The following is a 12,276-nucleotide window of genomic DNA, read 5'->3' on the forward strand; positions in this document are numbered from 1 at the left end:
TTTTTGATGCAAAGGCAGTTCTGTCGCCAGCCAGTCCAGCATGCGGAGACTCTCCCCCCTACCATAAAACAATGAGCACATTCAGGCACAACTAGTGTTTTCAGTTATTAAAAAACGGAGCCGTCTGTCTCTGCCTGTGACTTTAATCTTTAAGCCTTTATTCCCTGCACCCCACCCCCTCTTTCTTTCCCCAATCTTTTGTTTGTGAAGTGCAGAGCTACAGGATATGTAGGACTGGAGTTTCTGAATGTATTGTGCATTCCCCTGGCAATTACAGATGTTTATAACCCTGACTGATGTTATTTCAGTATTGTAGAGGGTGAACAGAAAATTAAAGAATACAATTTTCATTGCCCTTAGCAATCTTCAATTTTATTTTGAGGACAGGAGAGAAGAAAAAAAAGAAAAAGCAAAATGTAAACTTTTTTTTTTTTTAAATCTTGTTTCACGTTCTTAGATGAAGCACATCTGAGAGCTGTGGAGAAATATCCTCCCATACTCTACCATGACTATTTTGGTAGGACAGTGTGTTGCATGCAGTGTTGTGAAAACGTAATAGGAGTGGATTTTAATATGAAGGAAGCTCCTTAATGCAGGGTGCAAGACCTTTGCTTATTTTATTTCAAAGACAGGGGCAAGGTAGCTTAGGGCCTGTAAAGGTTTAAGAGCAGAATCACATACTTTTTTCTCAGCTTTGTACAAAACACTGTTTTTCTTGTAGAAGAACGATTTAGAATCTGGTGAGTTGGAGTTTTGGGCTTGGTGACTTTGTGACAGAATTGTCTAGGAAAAATTATTTTTGGTAGTTTTGTAGAAATATGCTCTTGATCTGTACAAGGTTTTAAATAAATTTCTTACTGGTGGTGGTTGAGCTAGCTAAAGCTGCAGGTGCACTATGTGATTAGTGTCCTTGAATTGACAGAGGAGTGGAAAGAGGAGAATTCCTGTAGCAAATCTCTGTGATCAGGGTGATAATTTGTGTTTCTTGAAGATTCCAGTGAATTCCATGATTTTCAGAGTAGTTGGCCTAAAACATTGAATTTAAGTAGAGACAAGTTAATTGGAGTCAAGAATTTCAAGGTGATTCAGCAGTATCTCTCAGGTACCATTTTCATATCTATACCTGTTTTTGACTGCATGCAAACTGCCGTTTATAGGTTTTGGAAGTTTGGAGTTGCATATCTAAATGTATATTCAGATATATACATTTGGTGTGTGATGGTCCTTATCTCCAAGAACTGCTGCATGGAACTTTCCTTTAGACTGATCTTTCAAAGAAATGGCAGAAGAGTGAACAAGAATTTACAGTGAGATATCCTCTGGCTAGGCAGGACTTGAAGAAGTTAACGCAAAAGATAGCAGAAATGTCTCCTTGTCACCTAATATTAAACTGATAAAAATATGCTTAAAGAAATTCTGACATGTGCCAAGATGTTTATAATTCAGTAATTCTCCAAAGCACCACGAGGGAGGCAATAGATGCACTGTCGTAACAGTTTCTCCAATCTTCTGGGAAGGAAAAGAACAAATAGTTGGTCATCAAACATAGCACATTCTTTTTATCCTGAGATTCAAGTATTAAGGTTATGTATTGCTTATGTGAGGATTTCTGAGATGTGCTGGTTCTTTTTGTGTTACAGCATGGGGGTGATTGAATCCTAGATACGCTAATGGAAAGATACCATCTTGTACAGATGTTAGAAGAACTTGAAAGTTGAAGAGCTGAGTGTTAAGTAGTGCTGATAAAGAACAGAATTAACAGAAACTTTGTAGTTACTGTTCATGAGTCTGGTTTTGCCCCCTCTGAGTCCAGTACTGGGTTTGTATGTAATAGTAGATTCAAATATGGACAGAAATATGAACACGTTAGTTAGAAAATATTTCAGTTGGTGTGTTCTTGGAAATCAGAGTGTAAAATTTTCTGAAAAGCTAATACAGGAGTTAACTTTCTGAAATAGTTCACTCCTCTGAGGGAACATGTGTGCACTGGTGGCTGTTTATGTGCTTCTCTCCCTTAAACAGTCTTGGAAAATAGATCAAGTTATTCCAGTAATTTTTGTACCGCTTTTCTCTTTCCAGTATAAACCTGGTTTTGCATGATTTATCCTTCATATCACTGGCATAGGCTGCTGTGAGCTCTGGCCTGAGCATCCTGTAGTATCAGGGACATAGCAGGAATTTCCATGGCTGTAGTACCACAGAGGCTTTCACTCAGTATTTGTCTCCACACTCCAGTTAGCTCAGTGGAGAAAGCTCAGGTGTAACATTCTTGAAGGTGGCAATAGTCTGTTTCTGTGTGGTGTGAACTGAGTCATTAGAGATAGAGCAGAAGACTCCAGATGTGTGGAAGTCAGTCAGAACTGGGGATGGGCTCATGTCCTCATTGGTGCAGGTCCAGTGCCTTTGCATTTTTTCCAGATGTTGGTTTCTTTTTATAATGCTAAGCTACTATATTCTCTTTCAGGTCTTGGAAATAGCTTCAAAGATGATCTCTGTCTGTAATCTTTGAAAGATGCAAAGGACAGAATGGTCATACTTGTAGTTGTAATTTTTGCAACGTATTTAACATTATCACATGCAAATATAATTACTTTTATTTTCTTGAAACTTGACAGGAGATCTTGTAGAGAGCAAATGTAAAGTTGATATGGGTCAAGACTATAAAAGAGTGGGTTTTTTTTCTCCTTGGTCCTCTGACCTGTTTGCTTTTCAGTGTTTACAGTAAAGACTTTATGGACCATCAGGGACCATTTATGGTCACTATGTAAGGCCCAAGTGTAATGTTACCTTGCATTTCACTCTTCAGAGCAGTGCAAAAACACATGTGGCCTTGATACCAAAACAAAATACCTCTGAATAACAAGTCTGAAACTTGAACTAATCACTCATTAGGCACTGGGAAAGCTTGCTGGAGCCCTGAGCACACAATATCATCTAGGGAGGTCAAAGCAGGGTATTACAAGTATCCATTTTCCTTTTTTTTGCTTTTTTCCTGAAGCATGAACGTAAAGTGTTGATTTCTTATACAACTTACTGTCACATTGTTTCAGAAACCTTATTTTATGAACTAAACAACTCCAGGCAAAAGGAACAAGGCACTTCATTGCGGATCTCTAAGTTTGGGTTTGATATGGATTGGTGGAACTACAGGTAACATTTTTTTATGACATTTGGGAAATTAGAAATATTGAAATAGCCTGAAGTATTTTGCCTGAATCGCAAAATATGAAACTGAAATTTTTTTCCGCTAGGTGTAATATAGACTGGTAGTGCAAAAAACAGACAAATAAAATCCCACCAAAAACCTCCAGAAAAACCAGGTTTACTGCTTGGATAGTAATAGCCCAGTTGTTTTCTTCCACGCTTTCTTTTGCTTTCAAGTCTGTGAAATAATAGTTTTTTCTTGCTGTATGCCACAGGTTGTACTCCATGGCTGATGAGCTCTATAATGACATTCAGTCTAAAATGCTAAGTGACTTCACTGTAGTTTTGTGCAGTATCCGAAATATTTAACCTCTCAGCTTTTACTGGTGTCTGTATTTGCATATACATATATATGAATGACACTTTAAAAAGTTAATGTTTGCTAACTAATTCACAATTTATGCACTTTTGACTTCAAGCCAAGAAAGAAATTAATGCAGCTGAAATACCACGGTGTTGAGTAATTCAGCAAATGCTACCTTCTTTTTGTAGCAGTCATCTGTGTCCACTCAGAATGATTGTTGCTCTTCCAAGATATGTAGGCTTTCTTAAACTGTACCTAGTTTATGTTTTCAGCATTAAAATAAGTAGAGATCTGTTTTGGACTCTGTCCAGTTTGTGCCCTGTTAATATAGAAATTCAGATTTAGTGATAGATAATATTACTGAAAAGAACTTCCATACATATGGAAGAAGGATGACGTCTTCTCTCATGTGGTGCTTTACCTCCATTTTGACACATGCTATGTATTACATGGCATTTCATGTTACAAGACAAGAACTGTTTGCTTTGCTCTCCCCTCATTGTCTATAGGATTTTCATTTGGGGTGATTTTCTGGTTTTTTTGACAGAAATATTTATTTAAAGAACAGGAATTTAAATGCCAGACCCTAGTAGTCACTCATCTGGTTTCCTGCATTTTCTTTGGACCTGGTAGAAATGAGTGTTTTTGAAGGATAAACCAAGAAAGTCAGTGATGGAATAAAGTATCTTTTTCTTTAAGTTTCATCTTAATACCTCTTAATCAGAATAAAATCATAAATGTCTTATTAAAAATGAAGTTTCATCTAGCTGGATATAGTTTTAAAATCTTATTGGTGTAAATATCAAAGCTATATTTTTATTTGTCTAAAGACAAATGGTATTTAGCAGCACTGAATTTGAATTGCTATGTTGTTTAAAATGATATAATTGATTGTGCTCTTTTATTAGAGGTGTTTTATTTCCCTTCTTTCGCTCAGCATGATTTCCTTTGTCACTGTGTGCTGTTAACATGGACTTTTCTTTGTGAGGGACCTAACTGCATTTGTCGTATTTCCTTCTTTGAAGCTACTTTATCTTTAAAATTCCTATTCCAGAAAGTGACCAGATAAAAATGCAGTATTTTATTTCAATATTACATTATATATAGACAAAGTCTAATACTTTACCTTTCTTTGCTGCTTCTAAACTTAAAACAATTTTGCATTGACTAGCATCTAATGAGTGTATCTTTTCAGAATTTTCTGAAATAATTGCACTAATTTTGTGTATATACACATGTACTTAAGTTTCTTTCAGTTCTTCCTAACAATATGTGGACTGTTTAATCAGCTTTAAGTTTCTCTGTAGTTGCTCAGGCTGCTGTTTGGTGAACCAAGGGGTTTTGTCCCTAGAAACCGGAGGTTTGCCTTGCTCTTTCCTTTTTCCCTTTGCAGCTTTTGGCTGTTTGGTTCTCCCTTGTGCCAGCTCTGGCTCTCCCTGGAGTGCTGCAGGAGCTGGGTCACCTCAGCAGTCTCAGGGAGAGCTCTCTGGTTTGGCTGGGTTGAACTGACTGGTGTGAGCTTCAACTTTGCCCTTCATCACACCCTCCATAAGCTGTGGGAAGCCTAAATGGACACAGTGGTGGGGAGAAGTGTAACTGGGAGCAGGAACTTTGCAGCTCATGGAGCTGCCTCCTCCTTGACCAGGCGCCAGAACCATTTCACTACTGTATTTCATTGACAACTGCTTCTAGATTGCTGCCTCTGTAAAGGTAGTGATGTAGAGCGGCACAATAACCGTAAAACGTGTGATTGTCCTGGCTTGAAACCGCACGGGTAAAATTGCCTTTTTCCTTTGCGTGTTTTGTCTTTACAGTGGAAGTGAAGGATATTATTCATGGCCTTTCCTTGGCTGGAGAAGATGTGTCCTTAGCAGTGGCCTTTACTTGTACTGCTCTAGCTTATGCTCAGGCTGGGAGGAGGTGAGGTGTACTTAGGTTCTGTTTCTGTTGGGGAGAGGGGAGGACAAGTGTAGGAAATTAGTATGTTACCTAAATTAAAAAGATTCATAGCAATCTCTTTTTAGTAGTGAATTTCTATTTGGAAGTCTTTGGAGGAAGGTTTCTCTACGTTTTTACGTATTTTTTTACAAAACTACGTGCAATTTTAATGTGTGTTTAACCAGTGAATTTAGTCTGGTTGCAATAAGGGCATCCTGTACTTGCCTTGTTTAAGAATACTCTATTCTGAAAGTGGTGGAAACTGTCAAACTGTTCAGACATTACTCGGGCTTGTGCTTTTGGCCTTCCTCTGAAGAGGCTGAAGACAACATCGGACTCCTTACATTCTGTAAATCCTTGCAAAGGATCTCTTGGTAACCTTTTTACCTGTGTTGTTCTGCATTTTTTGAGAACATGTTCACTTTAACGTTTGTTTGTGACTCTTTTTCTCAATGACTCATCCATTTCATATAAGCTTAATCCTGTGTACAATATTGCAATAGCTAGACCAGCATATAATTAATTATTGGAAGATATTCCTCAGTCTTTCTTACCATGACCTTCATAGAGACTGTATCAGTTTTGTTCATACTACTTCAGCATGGCTGATCAAGCTTATTGACATACTCTAATCATTACAGGCATTTCTTCCCTTTGAAGAATACAGACTTGTTTCTGACACGTTCGAACTTACTCAAACAAGATAGATCCTTGGATGACTTGACAAAGGAGATGGTAGAGGCATTCATGCCTTTATCCTCTTCAGAACAATATGGCACACTGTTTCTTCTGGCAGATGAAGTATAAAATATATTCAAGGGAATTCTTGTGTGGCATCTTTTGCAAAAGAACGCTTTTATTTCTTATAAGGAGTTATCACCTACTACTTGAACTCACATTTACAAATAAGTCACTGTCATAGATGGATTACTTGACATATGAGAAATGGACGTCTTCCAGTTATGCCCTTATGGCCACACTGCTTTCCCTTTCTAGCTCTCAGTTACAGACCAACCATGGTGGCTGGTTTTCATCTGAAGAGAATTAGTGCAATGACATAATGCCTCTAATTTTCAGCTTTACTGTGCACTTAGAAATGTTGTGGGTTGCCAGTCTGATGCGTTCTATCTGATGTTGCAGAGTTTGAAGCTGCACAGCTCCCTGTTTGTGCTCTGAGCTGCTGCTGACCTGCTTTGGAAATGATGGTGGGATGCTTGAACTCCATGAGTTCCTTTTCAAAGTGTTTCCTAACAGGAGTTGTGTCAGTTTTGATCTATGATTTGCATTGTTTTACAGAAGGTTTCTTCATGTGTAATTCATGTTCCGCTCTGAGTGCATGCCTCTCCCTGCCTTATACCTCCTATTTCTCTTTGAATTTTGGGAGTTCCATATCCTGTAAAACATTTTCCTTATTCATCACAGTGCCTCCCTTAAGGTAACTAGCAAAATCCTGTGTGACTTGTAACATCTCCCAGGGTGCAGCTTTATATGAAAACAGAGAATAATTTAGTTGTTTCTGAATAAAGTTTCTTAGCAAAAAAAAAAGTGAGCTGGGGGGGGCTGTGAAAGGGGAAGTTGGATACTCACTGCATGATATAGACAATATTTCCTGAGACAGGAGATACTAACCTCAAAGAATTTAAAATAAAACATTGATTTAATTTTTTTCTTTTTTTTTTTTTTTTTGGAAGTGGAATAGCGGAGGTAAAAATGGTAGAATAGTTGGTCTTTTTATCCTGTGAGCAGATGAAATTGATTAAGCCTTAAAAACTCGCCTCAGTCCACCCGGTTTATTAATTGAAGAATTTCCTCTTCCCCAGAATGGGAAGTGCACATTAAAACAGAGCTCTGCCCTTGAGTAGCAATGATACTTGAGAACGGTACATTTTCTACAATCCTATTTTCTCTTCTACACTAGAGGAAATCCTAACATGGTAAAAAACATATTTAAAAAAAAAAAAAAAGTATGTTTAAGGAAGTCCTCTTTCATTTCCTTGTAGAGCATGAAATCAAATTATAGCCCATGGCCCACAATTATTTTATTTTTACCTTTCAAATTCCATTTTCTGCTTCCTTTTGCTGCCTGTGAACAAGAGTTGTACTGTTTGTGCAAAGTCAGCTAAAAAGATTACCACAAACAGGACAGGACACAGTAGCTTAAAGAAGCACTCAGAATCTGTGCCTGTGTTCCATGTTTGTGTGGCATGCAAAACCTCCCCTTTGTTCACACAGGGACTTGATCCCCTCTTTTTCCCTCCACTCACCAGGTTTTACCTTTTGAAGCCATGTCAACTTTATATTGATGTGTTATTGGGAATCTAATGCAATACTTCAGTTATGTATGCCAAAATAATACAACTTAAAAATGCTCTAATATTCTTGATCTACTTTTGGTAAAGACAAACCAGTTTTGATTCTGCTTATTCATTGGAAATACCTTTGGGGTGAGCTTTTCAGTAAGGAATTACTAGCTAATTTAGTGCTTGGAGATTATAATTGGATGGTTCTGAAAGTGGCCTCAGTGCAGGTATAATAAAATAGTAATACATTTTTGGAACTGGTAAACTAACAGATGAAGCTAAAGTGTTTGTTTGTCTTCCTAGATCTAATAATGTCATCTTTTTCTAAATTAAAGTTAATATTAAATTTTGCTGTAGAGACACAGCTCAGTCTGGGAGTTCAGGTATAAAATTTACAAGCATGCAACAGGCTGCACAAATGGAAGGTGTTTTGAGTTCATGTACATGCAGAACTGCAACAGCCTCTGTGGTTGAGGTTTGAAGGAGGTTTGTTATTTAAGGTGCAGTGTTCTGTTCCAGAATAAAGCATGGTAATTATAGTGCATTACTGTTTTTGAAAATGCATCTGATGTCTTGGGTACTCCCATGATGTTTCCTTGTGAGCACTGGCCTAAGAGCTGGATTTTACTTATTGTGTGTGACATTGAACACATTTATGAGGAGTGAATTTGATGGAGGGGATGAAGGTCTGCAGCCTTGTTGCCTAGAACTCTGGGCAGGCTTCTTTTCCTACTTCAGCAAAGATATGAAGATGTATTATATTAAATAATGCAAATATAGAGAATGCAGTGAATTTTCTCCTAAAGATTAAAAGTTCATTAATACACACTTTTAAAATGCATTCTATTCTTTCTCAGTGTACTCAGACAGCAGCTGGTGAGTTCTTTCAGGATCCAAGAGTGAAAGCTAGGAATGATGTTGCAAGTAGTATCATTTTGTTCTTCCCGTGAAAAAATTGAGCTGATGGCCACTTTAGGGAAGCTTGAGTTGCTGCCTTCAGCTCTTTGGAAACTTGTCATAATCTTTGACATCTGTAATTCAACTAGTCTCCTGAGTAAAGAGTAATAAATTAGTTCCTTGATGATGTTTTATATTTGGATACTCCTCAAAATTTAGGAGCTAGCATGAGTTGCATGTTCTAAGCAGTTGCTGGACCTTTTCTTTATCTTGTCTGTGAAGGTATTTTTCTTATTTTCTGAGTTTTGTGTTCCCTGTCACTTTTCTGATACAAATGAGTGCTGCTGCCTCCAGGTTTAGCTGGCACTTGCAGTCTTTGTGATGCTGTGCTGCTGGTCTTATGTTTTTTCTGTATTTGGCTGTCATCCAGAATCTCTCAGTTCATGTTTTATCTTTCTTCTTTGTTTTTCTTCACTCAGACTATCTACTTTATTTCTGCTGTGGTTTAGCTGCTTATCTTTGAAGTATAATTCCCATCTTTCTCCACCCCCTTGTGTTTTCTGATGACAACTTGTTTATTTCATTCGCTTTTTACAGGGTTTCATCTGAGCTGTGTGTCATCACACAAAGGGTACTCCAATAATTGATCTTTCATTTTCAAGCAAAGTGAGAAATCACATGTCAGGATTTATCTTTCTCAATGTTCTTGAACATGTCTTTGATAGATGAAGTGGCAAATAAAAGGTTATACCCCTGTTTTCTCTGTAGAAGAAATAATTTGAGTATCTTAGTTTAACTTTTTCATTGATTCTGTGTGACCTGCTTCAGAGCAGATAAAATATTTTTGATTGCTGTGCTTCCTTGTATGCAGACCTGTCCTTTGCGTGTGTCTCTGCTTTGTTCAAAGTAATTTCAAGCCGTTTTCTTCCTCTGAAGGCTCGAGGAGTATTCAAATTGTCCATAATCTCTTCCCTGTTACTCTTCTTAACTATGTAGGCCCATATTCTGTCTCCTTTTCTGATGAATTCAGTTCTCTGTTCTTTAAGTTCTTCTGTTCCATTTTGCACAATACACCATTGCTGATATTTTGTTGTCAGATAGTGCAGGTGTGAGTGATATTTTCACATTTTTTTATTCTTGTTACTTTTTTTTGAGTCTCTGCATAGTATATCTGCAACATTTTTATATCCCAATTGAAAAATCTTTCCAAGTGACATTATATTCATGGGAATACTGATACAATCCATCCTTGCTTCTCTGTTCCCTTGTTAAATCTTACTCTGCTGCAGAAGATTATTCAGAAATATTGTTCCTTTTGTTGACTGAACTCTGATATGATAGTGAGTTGATTGTTTACTAGAGATTATTTAAGTAGAGAATATGAAATTAAACATATTCTAAGTCTTTTATTACCACTTATATGTTATGAGGAGAAAATGTACTGAATGAGGTGTTCCATGGTAGGTGGGAAAGGGTTACAGTTTTTGTCATCTTGCCAACTTTCCTCATTTGAAATATGACATTGGTGAATCCTTGTATACTTGTCTACATTATTTGATTTTAGTATTTAATGAACTTTATGCATGGCTGATGGGCAGGGAAGGAAATGGGCTCTAGAATAAACCAAGATGTAAAATTATGTAGGAGATGATGGGGGATTGGGAAGAAGCTGAGTTTATTAAACATCTCAAGAAGGGAACTTGAGGAACTGAGTTTTTGCATTATTTTTTCACCTTATTACTCAAGGGTCCTACAAACTTGACCACTCTTGCCTTGATACGCACAAGTAGACACATACAAACCGTTACAGAACATCCTCATGCCTCAGTGAGAACGCAGTTCAAGTATTTCTGTCAATGCTGTTGTGATCTTTGCCTTGGCTCCATGACTCCTTTGAAGGGCAGCAGCTTCCCACTGTGCTCGTGTGCCAGCTCTGCATGAGAGCCATGCCTTTTGTCCCATCTTGTGCCATCCCTTAGGGGCTGTGGCCAATCAGTACGTTGAGGCTTTGGAGGAGGCACAATGACTGTGCTGACCATGTTTGTGAACTTGTGTGCTGCTGCTTTTTTGACTTGAAGTGTTTTTTGTCTGGAGTGTCGTGGTATGTCTTCTGGTGTTTCTGGAGTTTTTCCATGGAATGTACGGCTATTTTTCTTTGTTCATCTTCTTGCTGCTGTGCAGTGCCCCAAGGCAGACATTCTTGACCTTCTAGCAACTGGACTGATGATTTTTATGGCTCTTCTAAAGTGTTGGTGATAGATTGATAAATACAGCAATTGCAAGCATTTGCTTTATAACAAATGAATTTGAAGCAATTGATTTAGAGTTTCGAGGTAAAGTGACCCCTTTTACCGAAACTACATACTACAGTTCAGTACAGATTCTGTGTTCTTTTGGAGGGAAAGATACCACACTGTATATAATGCATCTTTTTAGTCACCCTTTTCAAGGCCAGGTTTGGGTCTGGTTGCTTTGCCTTAGTTCTGCAGCATGAGGATCATTCTGCTTTAGTGGTCACAGTAATGTTTGGTAAGGCTCAAGCTGCAGCATTGTTGTGTTACCATTGTTGTGTTATGTGAATGTCCCTTTTATAGTATAAATAAAGAATTGGACTTGGTGGTTTGGTTTTCATTATTTATTCCCATTCCTTTGGAGGATGTCAACTGTGTAGAATAGTGTAATACACAATATGTGCATTAAGTTTAAAACAGTCCTGTTGTATGTATTCACAAAAAATGGATCCATTCTGACTGCTGAGTGCTTTGTCCCACTCAAACTATTTTCATGCCTTTTGTTTCCCTTGGTTTCTGACCTTTAGGTTTGCACTTTGGTGGTGTATAAAGTCCAAGCCTTTTGTACAGCCTTGATGATGTTTGTGTTGAAATTTAAGCAAGCTCTAAATCGATACAATTCCCAAAACAATAAAAATGCAAGCTACTTTTGAAAGCCCATCTTTGGTTTGTCAGGGAGAGGTATTTGAAATGATTGGTGAAAATTCTGCAGGAGCACTGGAAATATCATAATTATCCTGCTAGTGCTCTGAGGGCTTAACATTCATTATTACAAGATAAAAGCTCTGGTAGGTTGAAATAGTCATTTGTAGCCTGTGTTTTTTTGGTGTTTTTTTTTTTTTTTTCTTGTAGTTCCCACCCGCTCGTTCACCCATGCACTTCAACCTCGGAATGATTTCCTATCCTGAGTTCATGGGAATTAGGAACAAGGGTAGCTGTTGTCATAGCCATTGTAAAAGCCTTAGAAACAAAAAAAGGCAAGGGGAAGGCTGGTGAGAGTGAAGAAACAAGGAACAGTTGTAATAATTTCTTCTGATCTTAAGGCCAAGATTAAAAGTACTTAAGTTTGAGAGCTGGAATTTTACATGATTTCTAGCTTTTATCATCTTTCAAAATGTGGGTTTTTTGGCATACAACTTTCTAGGACTTCAACTTTAATTTTTTTAAACTTTTTTATGTTTAAACTTTTTCAGCACTTGAGTCTGTTGCACTTTGCTATTTTGGTATTCAGAGTATTTCAGTTATCTCAAATGAAACAAGAAAATTCTGAATGTAATTAGTGAAAGGCCTAATGTTCATCCAAAGCTTCCTTGAAAACTAATTTAAATCCATGAAATTCAGC

At 37.5% G+C, this 12,276-nt stretch overlaps 1 protein-coding gene across 2 annotated transcripts in view; it reads left to right on the forward strand.

The window, feature by feature from the left end:
* Window positions 1–12,276, forward strand: part of EEFSEC (eukaryotic elongation factor, selenocysteine-tRNA specific) — a 125,553-nt gene that overhangs the window by 24,793 nt on the left and 88,484 nt on the right. The window lies entirely within an intron of this gene.

Source organism: Sylvia atricapilla, chromosome 11 (genome assembly GCF_009819655.1).
Source record: "Sylvia atricapilla isolate bSylAtr1 chromosome 11, bSylAtr1.pri, whole genome shotgun sequence".
NCBI classification, from domain to species: Eukaryota; Metazoa; Chordata; class Aves; order Passeriformes; family Sylviidae; genus Sylvia; species Sylvia atricapilla.